General features: G+C 40.6%; 1 protein-coding gene across 1 annotated transcript in view; it reads left to right on the plus strand.

Moving 5' to 3' along the window:
* The first annotated feature begins 347 nt into the window (after positions 1-347).
* The window catches only part of ROBO1 (roundabout guidance receptor 1), a 464,376-nt gene continuing 446,024 nt past the window's right edge, over positions 348-18,699 (plus strand). The window contains exon 1 of the mRNA XM_081951684.1: positions 348-804. The gene's annotated coding sequence lies outside the window, so the exon portion shown is untranslated. The remainder of the gene's footprint in view (positions 805-18,699) is intronic.

Consider the following 18,699-nt stretch of genomic DNA (forward strand, 5'->3'; position numbering starts at 1 on the left):
GGGAATTATAGAAAGCAAGTTTACATAGATATAATTTTGTGTGTGTGTGGTTTTTCAGGCAGAGCACAGAACGAAGGCAGGGATTTCTTCTATGTATGTGTGGGGTGGGCAGGGGGGGGTACTGTCTCCCTCCTAAGTGATGGATGGTAAGGTACTTTACAAATACAGGCAGGTTTGCTTCAATGCATGGTACCCAACTGCAACATCCTTACCTTTCCATGACTCTCCTCCTCCTCTCCCCCCCCCCCCCGCTTTCCAGGAGGGAAAGGGGTACTATTGAATAGGTAGCCTGGGAATTAAATCAAGTAACCCCTCCGTCTAAAGACACACAGCTTCCCGTACCTTCCTGCATCGTCTCCCTGGCTTATTCATACTGCAGGTGGGAGACGTCGTGCAGCGCATACGTTATTTCCAAAAAGGTTCGCGGTGGCTGCCGTTTCTAGGGGCGGGAGAAATCCGTCGCCTTTCCAAAGGGCAGGCAACTACAGGGCGTAGTACAGCTGAGCGAGGTTCGACGCTGCTGCCTCTCCGCCTAACACAATGGAAAGAGCCCCCTGCGGGCTGGCGCTTGGCTAGAGCGCAGCGCGTGTGCGTGGACTAACTGTTCTGCAGCAGTCCGCGCAGCGACCATTGACCAGCTCCTGGGCGCCCAACCCCGCCCCGCATTGGCTGTAAATCCCGAGTTTGGGAATGCCGCGAAGTCACACTTTGAGGGCAGGAAAGGGGAAGCGGAGCAAAAGAAACGTCCCGGGAAGTCGGCGGGATACCACAACTGCCACAGTCCTTCCCGCCTCCACAAACCTGGTGAAGAGAGAAAAACCCTTGAGCCGGCTTTTTTCTTTTTAATATTTTTTTTTCACCTGCCCTCTTTACCTATTTAATATTAATCCTCCCCCAGCTGTCAAGTTCGTTTCTCGAGCAAAAAGTGTGCAGCCGATATTGGCGAAACTTCTCTTCTTAACGACTTTGGGGGGGGGGGGTGGCAACGAGCTCAGCGTGCGTGGTGGGGCTGCCTCCAGAAGCCCAGAAGCGCGGTTTATGAGGCTGCCACCTTACAGTTCGTTAACCCGGAGGAAGCCCCGCTGAACGTTAACCGTACGTAGAGCCTCCTTCAGGTTGCAGCAGGGTCTCTTTAAAAGGAGCCGCAACAAGTTAATGTAATCTACCCCAAGTCGACCACAGGCTAACTGCAGGTACATTACAGTGTTGTTTTCTTGACAACAGGGTAAAAGTGGTTTGCTCTTGCGTTCTTCCAGGATCGTTTCTTCCTGATTTAGTTTGCAGCTTTGGGATTACTTGGTGGTCACCTTTCCAAAGCCCAGGCAGCTCACTTCAGCAGATCAGCCATAGTCCCTAAATGGTGCTTTAAAATTAACAAGCATTAGTAGGAGCCAAAAATTGATTCTGGAAAGTCTGTGTGTGTGTGAGACGTGTGAAATGTTGATGAACAAAGAGGCTATCTATAGATGCACAATATATTTGTTTCTTAACATAACCACTGCTTTAAAGGACACCATCCACCCTGCTTTGTCTCTGGAAAATGTATGCTTGGTTCCTCTGTATATGGACATCACGTGGTATGCATGGCATATCAGTGTGCTGTTTGAGGCAGAACAATAACCCATCAACAAGCAGGGGAAGGTGCATAATTCTCAACTGGGGCAAATGAGGGAGAAAATTTGCCGTTCTTCAACACATTTCTGATATTTAAACCTCACACACCTGCATTAATGCTTTTCATGACTCCTCACCTAATTCTAGGAATGCTTCAAGCCATTTTCTCATGACAATCTATGTGTAAGTCAAAAACTGGCACATTTTTCACATACAGCAGTCTTTTCTTATACAGCATTTTCTTCTGAATAATAGAGTTCCAACTGGCCACAGCCACCTTTTATATCAAGATCTTTTAAGGGAGAGTAGAGGTCAGAGTGCAATTTTGGGGTGTATACATGTACAGCTGTATACATCTTAATTTGGTAATAAATCATAGGGTAAAATACATAGGAAAACAGCTTACCATCCTTTCCTCAGTACTGTTATTTAAATATGGGATACTCTTCCTGGAGCTTTTGCACATAGTCTGATGATGTATTTTACAAAAATGCTATGAAGAAAAAAAGTTTGCAAGGCAAATATTGGGATTCTCATTGTGTCGGTTGATAATCTAGTTTGATTTACTTTTTAAGGAATTATATAACCAGGCAAACAGCATCTGTCCACTGTTGAATTTGTGAAGAAAATAATATTTGAAAGTGGTACCATGTGTTTTTAGGATGGGTTGGACTTTGTGAAATATTATGTGATCAGCTTATAGAGTTTGAAACTCTATTTGAGATCATCCTGAAGGTAGCCCATTAAATTGTTTTTTAAAAGTTTGTGTTTAAAATGTAAAATTTTATCCATAGTCTGGTGTAACTGATTTATTAAACCATGATTAGAATGATAATTTGATATTCAAATCACATTTTCTTTTTTTTCATGTCCTTTCTTGCAACAGTCTTAAATATGTATATGGGGTATTAATAGAAAAGTTACTATGTAGTTTATTAATAATAATTTATAGCAGCAATGAGCATTTACTAAAAAGTAAAAAGATAGTTCATGGAGATTTATTGTTAAGCAAGTAAGGCAACCAGTGAATTATTGATTTTTTTAAAAAAAGAAATTTACAACAAGTACTGCTGAGATTAGGGACTGACAGGCCAGATTAACTGGCTTTTTATTACTGAGAATTGTGGCTTCAGTCTGAACATGGAAAATAGCTAGTAAATGGAGGGTAGTCATCTGACCAGATAACAAGTGAAGTTCTTCAGAACAAAGATACACACTAAATGTTCATGGATCACATTTCTGGGGAAACATAAAGTGATCAAATCATTTAAAAAATTAATACAGCAGTATTTTTATGCAATTACAAAATGGTTTATATAAAAAAAAACTTTAAAGGTGAATATTGTTTGGATCGAGTTTCAGATTGTTTGTCATAATCTCAAAACAGACTTCTCGTGTTCCTCAGACTTTCGGAGACAAATTAAGTATATTTTACTTAAAACATGTATATATTTGGATACTCACTTCTATCATGGCTAATAATAAATTAAAGCCATAGCAATTAAGATGACATTAGTACAATGCAGCTGAGGTCCTCACAAAGACTTTCATCTTAAAGTCACAAAGCTAGGGTCACTTAATATCTCAGTCCAATGCTTAATAGAATATACATATCTTTAAAGCTTTTTAAGAATGCCAATGGGGTTGGGGCCATCTAATCTCTTGGGAAATGAGGGCAGTAAAGAGGGCAATAAAGAAGACATCTCTTTTGGGTTAGTTAGATGGCATTGCTTCTAGAAGGGATTTAGAGCATGCCTACAGTTTTGGTGGTGCAAGCAGAGTTTATCAGGAACAGGCAATCCAACAAATAACTTAGCCCTATGCAGGTAGGCCTTTATAGATGACAATCATTATCCTGAATCTGAATAGCATTGGCAGCTAGTGCAGCTTGCAAAGTGCTATTTAGGCATGCTATAGAACACCAAAAATCACCTATGGTGCTCCATTCTGAACCAATTACAGCTCCAAGTGCAATTCTATGTAGAACATATTGCACTAGTCCAACTAGGAGTAAGGCAATAGAGCTCCAAATTTCACACAAACGTTTTATGGTGATTCGTAATCTCATTCATTGATAAACATGAAAAAAACTCCAGACCTGGCATATCTCAGAACTCATAACCACTTATGCAGCATATTCTTCCTTCCAGCCCTTCCTTACCATCCTCCCTCATACACTGGGAGAGAACTTGGGAAGCATCACTTGACTAGCATATGTCAGAGATATCAACAATATAATACATGCACTACATTATATCAAATGATCTTTACCAGTGGCTTTATGTAAATGTTGAAAAGTAATAAAGAATAAGGAACCCTCTTCCCCTGATTGGAGCTAATCTCAAAGAGAAGAACTATCACAGTGCTCTCTTTTAGCCCCTAAGCTGATGCAGAAGGAGACTGTGATTGATAGGAATTGAAAACTAATGAGATATCAAGAAGGACTAGGCTAGATACATTACTCCTAGATATCATTGACTGGTGTCATTAATATTGTCTAAATCCTGCAACTAGTCTTCAAACATAGTGAAAACAAAATTGTCTGTTTCCTCCTGAATCTTCTGGCGTTGCAAACTGACAGACTTCTCAACAAGATTGCCTAAAAGGGGAGGTTGGAAGATAAGGTTGATCTAATAATGGCTTCTTGAGGAAAGGGTGAATCTATTCAGAACTGGTTCATCTACTGGGAGAAACTGCTCCTCTCCCCAAGAAGCATTTACCACTGCATGGATTCAATTGCAGATCTTCCAGAAAGCCTTGAGCAATTAGGAAGAACAAGTATCTAAAACACAAATGGACATAAGAGCTAGAACTGAGTATGAACTTTTGATGGTATTATATTCCAAAGAATTAGATGAGTTCTTCCATGGTTTTGTGCACATTTTGAAAGATATGGAGAACAAGAATTTTTGCTTATCCATATGATAATAACTTTTGAGAGGGCCATCTTTCAAAACCTATTTTAACTCGGGTTTACAAAAAATGAAAGAACCATAGTACAGGTAGTCCCCGAGTTACAACAATTCAAAGTTACAACCACAATGAAAAAAGTGACGTGACTGTTTTTCACAGTTATGACCTTTCCAGCTTCCCCATGATCACATGATCAAAATTCAGACACTTGGCAACTTGTCAATATTTATGATCATTGTTGTATTCTGGGGCCATGTGATCATCTTTTGTGACCTTCTGACAAGCAAAGTTAATGGGGAAGCCAGATTCACATAACTGGGTTATTAACATCATCTTCAGTAATTCACTTAACAACTGAGGCAAGAAAGGTTGTAAAATGGGTAAAAATTCACTTACAAATGTCTCGCTTAAAAATGTTTTGACCTCAATTATGGTCATAACTCTAGGATTACCTGTATCACCATGCCTACCAAGCCTTTCGTTTCACCAGAGGTTTACAACATGTAGCACTAAAATTATTTGCAGCTAAAGTTCCACCCAGAAACTTACAATATCCAATTGGGGATATATAACATGGCCCTTTCAATTTTTGTTATATTGATTGTCTATCTATCCATGCTTACCACATCAATCCCCAATAAATTGTCAAAACCTTTTCTATAGTTTTATAAAAAACTGTTCAAAAGTTCAAAAAAGACACTATCCATTTAGTGTCTACTCCTGACATAATCATTTATCATGCTTTCCTCCTTAACTAAATTTTAAACTTTTGGAAATAAATCTAGGTAATCACTATAACCTAATGCTGTTAGGAGTTGAGATATCACCAAACATTGCATCCTCCTATCTCAAGTTAACACATTTGACATTTGAAGATGTTCAGTAGAGAACTGACAGATGCAATATACAGTATAACACCTTTATCTAATCTGAGTATTTTACAAATAGGCAGTTTCCAGAATTTTCAGTAAGGGCCCATACTGGGTTTTCAAAGGCCCCAGAAAGTTTCTTCACAATATCCTTCACAAAGAATCTCCCTTCAAATAATTTAGGCAATTGTTCTTTTTTTCTATTCCATTACCAAATAAAACATCTATGCATGTAGATGCATTAGAGATGGCTAATGTCAGTGAATCATGCAACTACATGAAATTATAGAAAAAACATGTGGAATATGTCATAGAATTATTTTGCACCTTTTTACCAGCAATATCAGAAGGAAGCACCTGTAGTTTCTTCTGTGTAATGAAGTAATATAATGTGAATACAGGCATTTTCTCTAATTTGAGTGTTTGCATATATGTTGCCTTCATGTCTTTGAGGATCTAATCATAGTAAATCCATGGGTTTTCAGTTGTATGTATAGTTTATTCTGACCTTATGGGTATATCGTGTTTTTCATGTGTTTTCATATACATTGTTTCTGCGTTCTCATTATGTATCTGTTGGTTTTGCCTATCTGTGTACAGTTGGAAATAGGCCAAGCTACATACAGTCCACAATGGACAATAGAAGGGTTTGGAACTGTGATGGTGAATCTATGGCACACGTGCCAGAAGTGGCACACAGAGCCATTTCTCCGGGGCATGCCAGCCATCGCCTGTTGCTCTTCCAGTTTCTGGCGCGCACATGCACAGTGGCCAGCTGGTCTTTGTGTCCGTGGAAGTGCCAGAAAATGGAAGAGAAGCTCCCTGGCGCACATGCGCACATCAGGAAACTTAGTTTCCAGTTTTCAGTGTGCGCATGCTCTTCGCACGTGCATGCATGTCAGAAACTGGAAGACTAGCTGAAATGTTCTTGGACAGTTCTTGATCATGGAATTTTGTGTCTTGATACTTGATATTTATATGTTAAACTTTTTGTCTTTAGCATGTCATTATTTTTCTAGTATACTGTTTCCATATATCTGGGCATTCTGATGGACTTTGCATAATTAATTAGACTGAATAGTCATCACACATTCATGAAGATGATGAACTATCATAGTCATTGGAAAAGGTAGTTTGGTGGTAAGCTTGATAATGGTTACTTACAATTCCAAGATAGATTATCTCTCATTCACTGTCCATTGATTTCGACATAACCAAAGTACTATTCCACACAGCTCTAAAAGCATGCTGGATAACCAGACTAAAAGGGGGAGAAAAGGGAATGAAATGGCATGTCCTAGGTTTGGAATATACACGTCTAGATCCAATTTTGCAAGATGGAAAAAGGATTCAAAGGAATGTTTCAAAGGAATGAAAGATAATCCCCAAGAGATTCCTAGCTCTGACAGGCTTAAAACAAAACAAAAAGTGCCAAAGTCATGCAATAGAAGCAACTACTGATAACAGAACTACTGTTAGGTGACCTGTAAGCTTGCATAAAGTCAAGTAAATGTTACCTTCATAAATACTGTTTCCAGTCTCCTATGCTCAATATTCCAAGATACAGAAGGATTGCAAAATTATAAAATTGTAGCTGATGTAATTCAAAAAAAATGAAAATAAAAAAGAGCCTCACATAAATAATTTCAGATTTTTCGGTTGTAGTGCAATTCCATCTCCCTAGCATATTTGTTCAATACAAAAACAAGCCAAGGCAAAGACTACAGACCCATTTGGATACCACAGATTTCAAGTATTCATTTAAATAAAAAAAAATAGTGTTGTATTTGTCTTATAGTAAAAAAGCTACAAGTTTGTAAACTTTTGCTAAAAAAGGAAATGTAAAATCATTACATTATTTATAGAGTTACATATTGACATAAATAAAAAATATTTGACTAAATTGTCCATTTTTCCAAACTGGAAATGTGAATTAATGTGTCAGATAATTCCTTTGACTCCATTTCCCCACATGTACCAAAGGCTTTATTGATTGGCTTCAATTAATGCGTACGGGCAAGTAAATTAACATAGCACCTGAGGCATAATTCCCTAGTGGATTGTATACACCGATTTTTTACAATTCCTGCAGTTTTAACTCCTGTTGAGAATATTGCTAGGAGGCACAATTTTTTAGTCTGGACATGAACATTATCCATGGCTGTAATGACAGGTCATTTGCCGGAAATCTATGTTTCACCACAGAAATGTCTACTTAAGTGACATTTTATCAATGGCAATTCAATTAGTGTTAAGAGTCTGAGATACATTTTACACTTTGTCATGCAAAGTTTGTTCTTCACTGCTAGAATATATTGTCATTTTGGCCTGCTGTTTTATATTGGGGCACACATCATATATTTAAAATATAAAGACTATTTATTCTGAATTTGACTTTCATGTACCAGTCTAAATATGAAAATCCTATAAAAACCAAGCCATATGATTTTCTCCTCAGGGGGAGTCTGTAACTTAAGTTAATTTTGAATTGTAAACTGCCCAAAGTCATTGACGAGATGACCAGTCATAGAAATTAAATAAATAAACAAACAAATAATACAAAATATGGTAGCAAGAATATGGATAATACATAATGACTATATTGCAGCAAAATTGCTCATCAATGAGTACCACTTCATTACTGGGTCAAGCTGAAGCACTTGGATTAATTTATAAAGCTTGTCATATCTTTAGATCACAATTATCAATTATTGAAGGGACTACTTTTTTTTTTCTTTTTACATGTATGTGATGTTCATACACAAAAGAGTTGGTATTTGAATTGAGACTCATCTGTCTTGACTTCCTGCTGTAGACATCACTGTTTAATCTTTTCTTATTGGGTATTTGTTTTATTTAAAGGAAGTGTGTGATTTTTTAATGCCTAATCTTTTTAATTCTATGCAACTTTGGATAATGTTTTAAGGAGTGCTCCAATGCTTTTAGGAGTTTAGCTTTCAACTCATAGCTTTCTGATGTCAGTTTTGCTATATACTTTTATTTTTGTGTATCTTTGTTTTGGTTTATTTTTGTTCGCCATAAGACCAAATATGTGTTAGAAATAAATAATATATAATAACTGAAGAAATTTAGATGCTAATAATGATACATTGGATGGGAAATTAGATTAATTTATACATGGTTTGTAGAATTGGTTCTCTGAAAGCTAATGATAGCTTTGATAGTTTTCAACTAATTAACATAGTAATCAAAGCCAGTAGATTTAAAACTAAATCTTTGGTTTCAATATTATTTTTTTATATCTTTAGTTACTAAAGATGTTGGGAAATACCCAGCCAGATGTGGGGAAAACCTCAAGTATGGCTTTAGCCTTGGGTCCTTGCACAGTCTCAAGTGGGCCAAGACCAGTGACGTGCAGTCAGTGGAGGCAGGGGAGGCGGAGCCTCACCACTCTTATCATGAAAATAAAAAAGAATTACTCCAGGAAGCCGTGAAAGTGGCTGGGAGAGACGCGCGGCTTGGTTTAGCCTCCCTGGACATCTCAGCAGCAGCCCCAAGTGTGCCGATCTCGCCATTTTTTACATCGGGCGAGCCCAGGATCCTTGCAAGGGGAATGGGACGTGTGCAGGAGGCTCCTCAGCTCCAGCCTCAATCAGCGCAGCCGCGGTCCCCTTCATCTTGCCTCAGGAAGGAGGGGAATGGGACCACGTGTGCAGGGGAAGGGGATCGCGGCTCTGCTAATCTGAGGCTGTGCGCTGAGGAGCCTCCTGCACACGTGGTCCCATTTCCCTTGCAAGGATCACAGGCTCGCCCAATGCAAAAAATGCCTAGGTACCATGTTTCTCCGAAAATACAACCTGTCCTGCGCTCACTGACCTAGCGTTATCCCGAAAGCACCAAGTTACAGGAGCCGGGGGTCGGGGGAGCGCTCATGTTGCTTGCCGCCTTCAATATACCGCTAGGTTGGGGAGTGGCGTTCTGTCCGGCCAGAGGGGAGAGTTGCCGGGCGGCTGCTCTCTTGTGAACTGGCTCCCGAAGAGCCGGGCACAGCCTCAGGGGCGAAGCAGCCATGAGGTAACTATGCTCATGAGCAGCCGCCCGGAAAATCCCCTCTCTAGCCGGGAAAAGCGCCATTCACTGACCTGAGCAGCCGCCCGGCAAATCCCCTCTCCAGCCGGGAAAAGCGCCATTCACCAAGCCCTTGCGCAGCTAGGTTGGGGAGTGCCTGCTGCCGCCGCCCGCTGCCGCCCCGCGCTGCTGCCGCCCCGCCGCCGCCCGCTGCCGCCCCACGCCGCCGCCACCCGCTGCTGCTCCGCGCCGCTCCACGCATAACTTCCAAAACTTTCAGCATCGGCCGCTCTAGGAGTGCTCTCTATGGTGGGCCGGTTGCTGGAAGACTCTGTCCGGAAAACTCTCTGTCCGGCAGCCGGCCCACCATAGAGAGCACTCCTAGAGCGGCCGATGCTGGAAGTTTTGGAGTTTGGATGTTATGCGCGGAGCAGAGCGGGGTAGCGGCGGCGTGGGGCAGCAGCGGCGTGGGGCGGCAGCGGGTGGCGGGGCGGGGCGGCAGCGGGCGGCGGCGGCGGGGCGGCAGCGGGCGGCGGCGGCGGGGCAGCAGCGGGCGGCGGCGGTGCGGGGCAGCAGCGGGCGGCAGCGGGCGGCAGCGGGCGGCGGCGGCGCGGGACGGCAGCGGGCGGCGGTGGTGCGGGGCAGCAGCGGGCGGCGGCAGCAGGCACTCCCCAACCTAGCGGTATACCGAAGGCGGCAAGCAACGTGAGCGCTCCCCCCACCCCCGGCTCCTGTAACTTGGCGCTTTCAGGATAACGCTAGGTCAGTGAGCGCGGGACAGGTTGTATTTTCGGGGAAACACGGTACCTAGGCATTTTTTACATCGGGCGAGCCCGGGATCCTTGCAAGGGGAATGGGACTACGTGTGCAGGCGGCTCCTCAGCGCACAGCCTCAGATTAGCAGAGCCGCTATCCCCTTCCCCTGCACACATGGTCCCATTCCCCTCCTTCCTGAGGCAAGATGAAGGGGACCGCGGCTGCGCTGATTGAGGCTGGAGCTGAAGAAACTTCTCCGTTTGGGCTGCGCCCCTGCAATCGGAGCAACCACGTGGTTTGATGACGTCACTGCACGTCACTGGCCAAGACTAACCATCCCCTTAAGTTCTATACAAACTTATATATCTGTTCCTAGACTGGCAAATGGGAGATTCCTGTGTGGAATACAATACTAAATTCTGTGTGACAGAATAAGATAAAATAATGACTTTGAACTTTACACATGTGTGTCTGGTTGCTTGTAACTGACAAAAATGATCCTTGTATGGAAAGGCAATTTTAATTATCTTGATTGGGGATATGCAAACTAAGTTGCATAGGATCCTAAGGTTTGGTAGGACTTAAATGAGTTCTATGAAGGATCCAAAAGATTAAGGAGGGGAAAAATACTTGAATGCATTGACCATTCACTCCCATTTCAGTATTGCTCTACCCATTTCGTTGGTGATGTGTTCCCAACATTTGCACATACTCCATGCTGGAGGTAATTGGTTACCTTTCCCTTACCCAAGCACTTTCACCAAACCCAGCTCTTTCTTGGCCTTTGAACTCTGACTATTATTTCAAATGCTGTAAGAGAGATCAGAATATCTCTCCGTCTTCACTTTCCATGTTACACACAACATTTTTGTATGTGCATGTCAGAGGTGGGTTTCAACCAGTACTAACCAGTACGGGCATACCGGATGGTGAAATTTAGCGTGCCTTCCCATAACTGTTGGACAGGCAGCCCCATACCGGAATGCTCCCTCCCCTCGTTCGCTCTTTCACTCTCCCCGTCCATCGTCACCATGCTTCTGAAAAGCTCAGAAGAAGAACCAGAAGAAGAAAGAACAGGTGAGGGGGTTTTGGGGAAGAGGGAAGAGCCAGAGGGGCTGGAAGTGTGTGGGTGTGCACAGGCTGTGGGTTTTGAATATGTCTAAGTGAATCCAGGAAGAGGGAAGAGGCAGAGGGGCTAGAAGATACTATAGGAAAACACACTTCCAGCCCCTCTGTTTCTTCCCTCTTCCTGGATTCACTCAGACGTCTTTAAAACTCACAGCCTGTGCACACGCACACTTCCAGACCCTCTGCCTCTTCCCTCTTCCTGGATTCACTCAGATGTTTTTAAAAGAGTGGAAGAGTGTGTGCGTGTGCACAGGCTTTGGGTTTTAAAAACGTCTGAGTGATTCCAGGAAGAGGGAAAAGGCAAAGGGGCTGGAAAAGTGTGTGCTGTGCACAGGCTGTGAGTTTTAAAGACCTCTGAGTGATTCCAGGAAGAGGGAAGAGACAGAGGGGCTGAAAAAGTGTGTGCTGTGCACAGGCTATAAGTTTTAAAAACATTTGAGTGAATCCAGGAAGAGGGAAGAGGCAAAGGGGCTGGAAGAGTGTGTGCTGTGCACAGGCTGTGAGTTTTAAAGACGTCTGATTGAATCCAGGAAGAGGGAAGAGGCAGAGGGGCTAGAAGAGTGTGTGCTGTGTACAGGCTGTGGGTTTTAAAAATGTCTTGAGTGAATCCAGGAAGAGGGAAGAGGCTGGAAATGTGTGTGTAAGGTGGTTAGTAATGTTGAAGACCGGCAAGGACAGCCATATTTCCTTTGTAAGTAGCTGTTTTATTGTTTTGTGTACTTATTTTATTCTTATTTAAGTAGTAAGTGCACAAAATAATAAATTTCCTTTTTTTTATATCTTCTTTTTGTAAGTCATTCTTTGGGGCAAAGAATTCAGTGACATCGACTTGGCCACTCCTACCCAGTCACATAATTGCCAAACCACTCCCACTCAGTCACTTAACTGCCAAGCTACTCCCACCCGGTCACATAATCACCAAGCCACTCCCACCCGGTTACATGACCACCAAGCCAGTCCCACAAAACAGGCCGCACCTACAGAATAGGTTCTAAATTTTTTTGAAACCCACCACTGGCGCATGTATATATCCCTAAGAGGTCTGCTTTACAATCAAGGTAACATCCTGTGCACACCTACGTAACAGTAAGTACATTGATCCATGTGTAAATTAACAAATTAATCAATTTAGGATTAGGATAGCATTACTGACTGCTATGTATGTGTGCAATCCCTTGGAATGTGACTTCCTATACATAGATGAGAATCATCCTCCTCCTCCTCCTCCTCCTCCTCCTCCTCCTCCTCCTCCTCCTCCTCCTCCTCCTCCTCCTCCTCCTCCTCCTCCTCCTCCTCCTCCTCCTCCTCCTCCTCCTCCTCCTCCCTTTTTCTACCTTTCACACACTTGCACTCCTTTGCCAACCAGGAAGCAGTCTGTTTTTCCATGTCCTGCCAGCCTAGAATCCAGATTGCTTTTGTATCTGGAAAATAACATTTGTCCTTCTGTTTGTTCCCTCCAAAAAAATTATTCAAGATATTAATAGGTCTTTTGTACAGCCAATTTTAAAAAAATAGCCAAATCCATTTCCTTCTACATCTCTTTTATGGAATAAATCATCCATTAATTCCAGGTCGCATGCCCTTATCTTATATCAAGGCCATTGTAGCTTGTTATTGTTCTGTAGCTAAATTACAACATGTTATGTCCAGATTATTAAGTTTGTCTATTTTTTCAAAACAAAACAACAAAACAAAACAAAATAAAACTTATGTTAAGAGAACTCCATTCTTTTTTTAAAATCTTCTAGCTCCCTCTAGTGTTCAACCATCAAGGTCTCGAAACAGACACCAACCATTTTTCTCGTGAGAAAGTTTCTTCTAATTAAATCACATCTATAATTTCAAATCAATCTCTACCTAAATCCATTGTTAATTTTCTGAAATTGATATTCCGAACACCTTTTGTTATATAATTTAAAAAAAAATCATACATTTGAAAAGTTGTAAAAAGTAAATTTACATCATCTTCTTCTGTGACAAAGGTGATTCAATGAATACAGGCAAATCTTGCCAGACTGAAGGGTTTTAATCTCTCCAATCCAATACTAATTTTTTAAAAGAGAAGTTTAAAAGATAATTAATGAAATGATGCTCAATTGATTTTAATGTCCATAGAATAAACTTGTTAGAATCTCAACTCCCTACTGATCAACTCATAAGATACCAATGATTTCAGGGATAACATGATTGCCATTTGTGACCTCCCCTTTCCAGGATGCTTCGAATAAATGAAGTCAATAAGAAAAAACAAATTCCCTTAATGACTACATGATTTACTTAATGTCCATAGTGAGCTGCTTAACAACTGTAACAAATAAAGGTTGTAAAATTGGGCCTGGCTCCCAACAATCACATTGCATAATGATAGGAGTTATGGTCACAATTGTGCTCCTAAGTCAAGAACTATCTGTTCACCTTAACTCACTTTGATGTAAGAAGGCTGTAAAGAGTCTCTTTGTGTGTCTCTCTCTGTGTGTATACATATACACATACATACAAAGATAGAGATATAAATAGATACTGATCCTCTTCATGGAACACTTTGAAACCCAAGCTCTAGAAAAATCCGATCACAAACCCAAACTCTGGCTCAGATACGTAGACGACACCTTCATAATCTGGCCACACGGGAAAGATAAACTGGACAACTTCCTCACACACCTCAACAGCCTACACCCCAAAATACAGTTCACCATGGAAACAGAAGCCAATAACCAACTCCCCTTCCTGGATGTCTTAGTCTATAAGAAATCCAATGGATCCCTAGGACACACCATCTACCAGAAGAAAACACACACAAACCGCTATTTGCACGCACTCTCACACCACCACCCAGCACAGATCAACTCTGTAGCCAAGACACTCATCTCCAGAACAAAACGCTTAGCAGACGAACAACACCTCAAAACCGAACTACACACTCTCACCAACGTACTAACATCCAACGGATTCCAAAGAAACAATATCACTAACCTAATCCAAAAAGAAAACCCCACTAAAATCCAAGACAGTGAACAAGAAAACGGCAAAGCCCTCCTCCCATACATAAAAGACACCACAGACAGAATCAGCAAGATCCTCCACAAACACAACATCAAGACAGCATTAGCATTCTACACAAACCGAAAAATATCCACCATCCTAAGAAACCCCAAAGACCAAATAGAGTTAGAAAATCAAGGAGTATATGAAATCCCATGCACCACCTGCCCCACCACATACATCGGACAAACCAACAGAAGAATAAAGGCACGCATTGAAGAACACAAAAACTCAGTCAGAAAGGAGGAACCAACTTCTTCCCTGGTCCAACACCTCAAAGCCACAGGACATGATATAGACTTTAAAAAGACCAGAACTATTGCCAAAATTGAACACTTTAACAACAGAATAATCAGAGAAGCTATTGAGATAGAAAAACGACCACACAGCATGAATAAACGAGATGATACCTCCCGCCTACCAGCCATTTGGAAACCCGCCCTCACTGACAAACGAGTCCCTAACACAAAGAATGATACCAGACCCACACTCACGAAAACCACACAGGATGTCACTATCACACATCCACGCAAAAAGCAAGCCCAAACCCACACCGATAATGACCACAAACCAGAAGCCGGACCACAAACCAGAAGCCAGACCACAGCTGCATTATTAGCCACTTTAAACCCCTCCGATCCATACATTAAGCAAACTGATGCCCACCACGGAGATGTGGCACGACCACAAACGCGAAGCCAAACAACAGTAAAGCAGCTCACCAGCTCAAATCCCTCTGCAACTCAGACTAACACAAGCACAACCAGGCCCCCACCCAAACAGAACACGCCCCCATCCAATCAGAGCACAGCCAAACTCCCATCCAATCAGAGCACAGCCAAGCCCCCTACCAATCAGAATACACCTCCACCCAATCAGAATGCAGCCAAGCTCCCACCCAATCAGCACAAACCCCCACTGGCAGTTAAAAGGAGGAACCGGCTGAGATCTCACATTGCTCCTGGAAGCACCAAGCCAGAAGCACCAAGCCAGAAGCACCAGCCTGAAGATGATGAATGAGACTTCATCGAAACGTCGTGAAGATACTTCCAATTCTACGCGGGAGAAAACCCGAACAACCAAAGACATACATACATATATGTATGTATGTATGTATGTATGTATGTATGTATGTATGTATGTGTGTTACAACCCCTGGTATGCCCAAATATGGGAGGGAGCTCACTACTCCCCCTTTCTGTCCTTCTGCTCATTACAGAAGACCATCCAGGCAGAAAAACATATCTTTATTTTTAATGTTGCCTTTGCTATGTTTGTGTTGCATTTGTGCTGATAAATAAATAAAGGGAGACTAGTATAGATCTATTTCAAGCTATTTAGCTCTCATCAGCTAGCCATACCCTTACTGGGATTAGAACCTGGGCTGTATTACATATTAGGCAGATGTGTTAGCCACTAAGCCACAGGCTCTCCTCCTTATCAGCTGAGCCAGGGAAATAGGTATGTATTTGTGTTACAAATGAGTAGTGAGCTCCCTCCCATACCAGGGGTTGTAACACAAATACATACCTATTTCCCTGGCTCAGCTGATATATATATATATATATATATATATATATATATATATATATATATATATATGTGTGTGTGTGTGTGTGTGTGTGTGTGTGTGTGTGTGTGTGTGTGTGTGTGTGTGTGTGTGTGTGTGTGTGTGTGTATATGTGTATATGTGTATATGTGTGTGTGTGTGTGTGTGTGTGTGTGTGTGTGTGTGTGTGTTACAACCCCTGGTATGCCCAAATATGGGAGGGAGCTCACTAATCCCCCTTTCTGTCCTTCGGCTCATTTATTTATCAGCACAAATACAACACACACACACACATACGCACACATGCGCGTGCGCACACACACACACATACACACAAACACGATAGGGATGAATTTTAGTCTTCTAGTCATCTTGGATTTCACCAGTCCTTTAGGAGTTCTCAAATAATACTAAGATAAATTCTTTGATTATCTCTGCTAATCCCTTCAGGACCCTGAAATGTTATATATTTGACCCTGGAGACTTCAAATCCATTTAAATTAACTTTTACTTTTTCCTTTTCTATCCAACCCTGTATTTTTGTTATGTCCCCATGATATCACCATGATTATTTAGGATTCCAATTCTGTTTTTATACAAGACAGATATAAAACAGAATTTTTAAATTTTCATTTGTCAACAATCACTCCACTTGCAATAGATCTCCACTCAGATAGTTACTTTTATTCTTATTTCAGCTCATTCTGAGTATTAGCTTTTCTGGAGATGGGGACTATTTTGCATTCCTTTGGTTAGATTCCTGTCCTTCCTTTTCTTATACATGTCTCTCAGTATTAAGCCATACTACTTGATGTTGGTTTTGAATTATGCTACTGATTTTTTTAAAGGAAGCTTGAATGTAAACAGTAGTAACTGAAACATTTTTATCATTATTAGAACTATATTATGTATGGGTTTTTCTCTAAAGTAAAAAAAAAAACCAAAAGATTATGGGAAAAGAAAAATACTAATTTTAATATTAAATGATTAAACTGAACAGTTCTAATGAGAAAAAAAACCATAAAAATGGCAAGATTTGGGGACTTGCCATTTGTGTTTATTTGAATTAATACCTTAATGTTATATTTTATGATTATTCATCCCTTGGTACTTTTTATTTGATTCATTTTGTATGATACATGTGTGAAACCTTTTATATCCATATTATTATGTACATAAAAATGTGAAATCACAGCTGTCAGTTCTTTAGATAGTGTTGCCCTTTATACTCATCAATTTCTTCCCAAGAATGTAATAATGTATCAGCATGCTATACGTGCAGATCCAAAAGTGTGGTCTTTTATAATTGACAGATGGAAATTTTGACAATGCATAGTGGCATCCAAGATTGTTTGGTATGACACCCAGTATGCCAGTAGCCATTGGACCATCATGGCCATTTATGCCATTATCTTTCAATTTTGATTTTTAGAACTTACACTTTGCAGTCTTCTCCAATTCTTTATCTTCTATTCTGCTATCTACTGGTATTGATACATCAATTATAATTACTCAGACTTTCTTCTTTTCAACCAGTTAAATTTATGAGCAAAATTTGTACTTGGAAATCCCATAATATTTTAATCTATTCATTTTCAACTACTTATTCAACTCTGGTTTCCCACCAATTTTTCATTACTGGCACATGATAATTTTTACATATTTTCTAATGTAATATAATCATTTTGGTGACTTAGTTATGTCATGGTTTTTAAACAGTTTGTGTGATCTTGTTACACAAGCTGAATACACGATGTACTGTTTCTTCTGTATTTTTGCACAATTTATACTTTGAATCATTTAACAATTTTTCATTTCTGGCCTAGATTGCATTAGTTTGAATAGTTTGCTCTTGAACAGCTAGAATCAAGCCTTCAGGGTTTTTTTCTTAATATTTCTGTTGTAAGACATTACCAGGTTTTAGCCTTATCCACTGTCCTCTTGATCTTTTGTACAAATTAACCATGAATTCATTCCTTGAGAGCATTCTGCTCTTATTTTTATCGTTTTATTTTGATATTCATATTTTTTCCTGCACATTCAGTAAGCACCAATATTTAACTTATATCTATACTTGTCTTTTATGTAATTAACCAATGAATGCTTTTATTTTTTAACATTTTGTTTGACTTGAGGTAAACCTCTGCCTTCATTTCTGTGGGGCAAGTATAATATATCATTATCACTATGGGAATATAACCCATAGTGAATAGTCATTAGCTTTCTTGTTTTTTTCTACAGCTAGGTTCAGTGTAGTGTATTTTATCACAACTATATTCCAGGTATTGTTGGCCTTCATAGTGTTTCTACTCTTTAATTTTGTCTTGAGCCCTTTTCTCTTTTTTAGGATGTAGTCTTTACTAATCTCATTTTAGCTTGCCTATGTCTCATGTTATCCAACTTTAAAATGTCCACATATACATAGGCTTTATCCTCACATCTTCTGATAATTTTTGGCATTTCAATTTCCTTACTGTTTGTGATTTTATAACAATATATTGAAGTAGTACACATTTCATAGCTATATCTCTGCTAAAAATTCTTACAGATGTTGATTTCTGATTTTTCAATTCCTGTCCATCCATCAGCTTAAAGGCATGCAAATGTGAGTAGATAAATAGGAACCCCTATGGTAGAAAAGTAACAGCATTTCATACACCTAGTTTTGCTGGCTACGTGACCACATAAATGTTTTCAGACAATTCTGGGTCCCTCAGCTAAGAAAGATAAGCACCACCCCCTAAAATCGAGCACAACTGGAAAGGGGAAACCTTTACTTTTATCTTGCACGTCCCCAAA

Source organism: Natrix helvetica, assembly GCF_964273705.1.
Source record: "Natrix helvetica genome assembly, chromosome: 4".
Taxonomy (NCBI): domain Eukaryota; kingdom Metazoa; phylum Chordata; class Lepidosauria; order Squamata; family Natricidae; genus Natrix; species Natrix helvetica.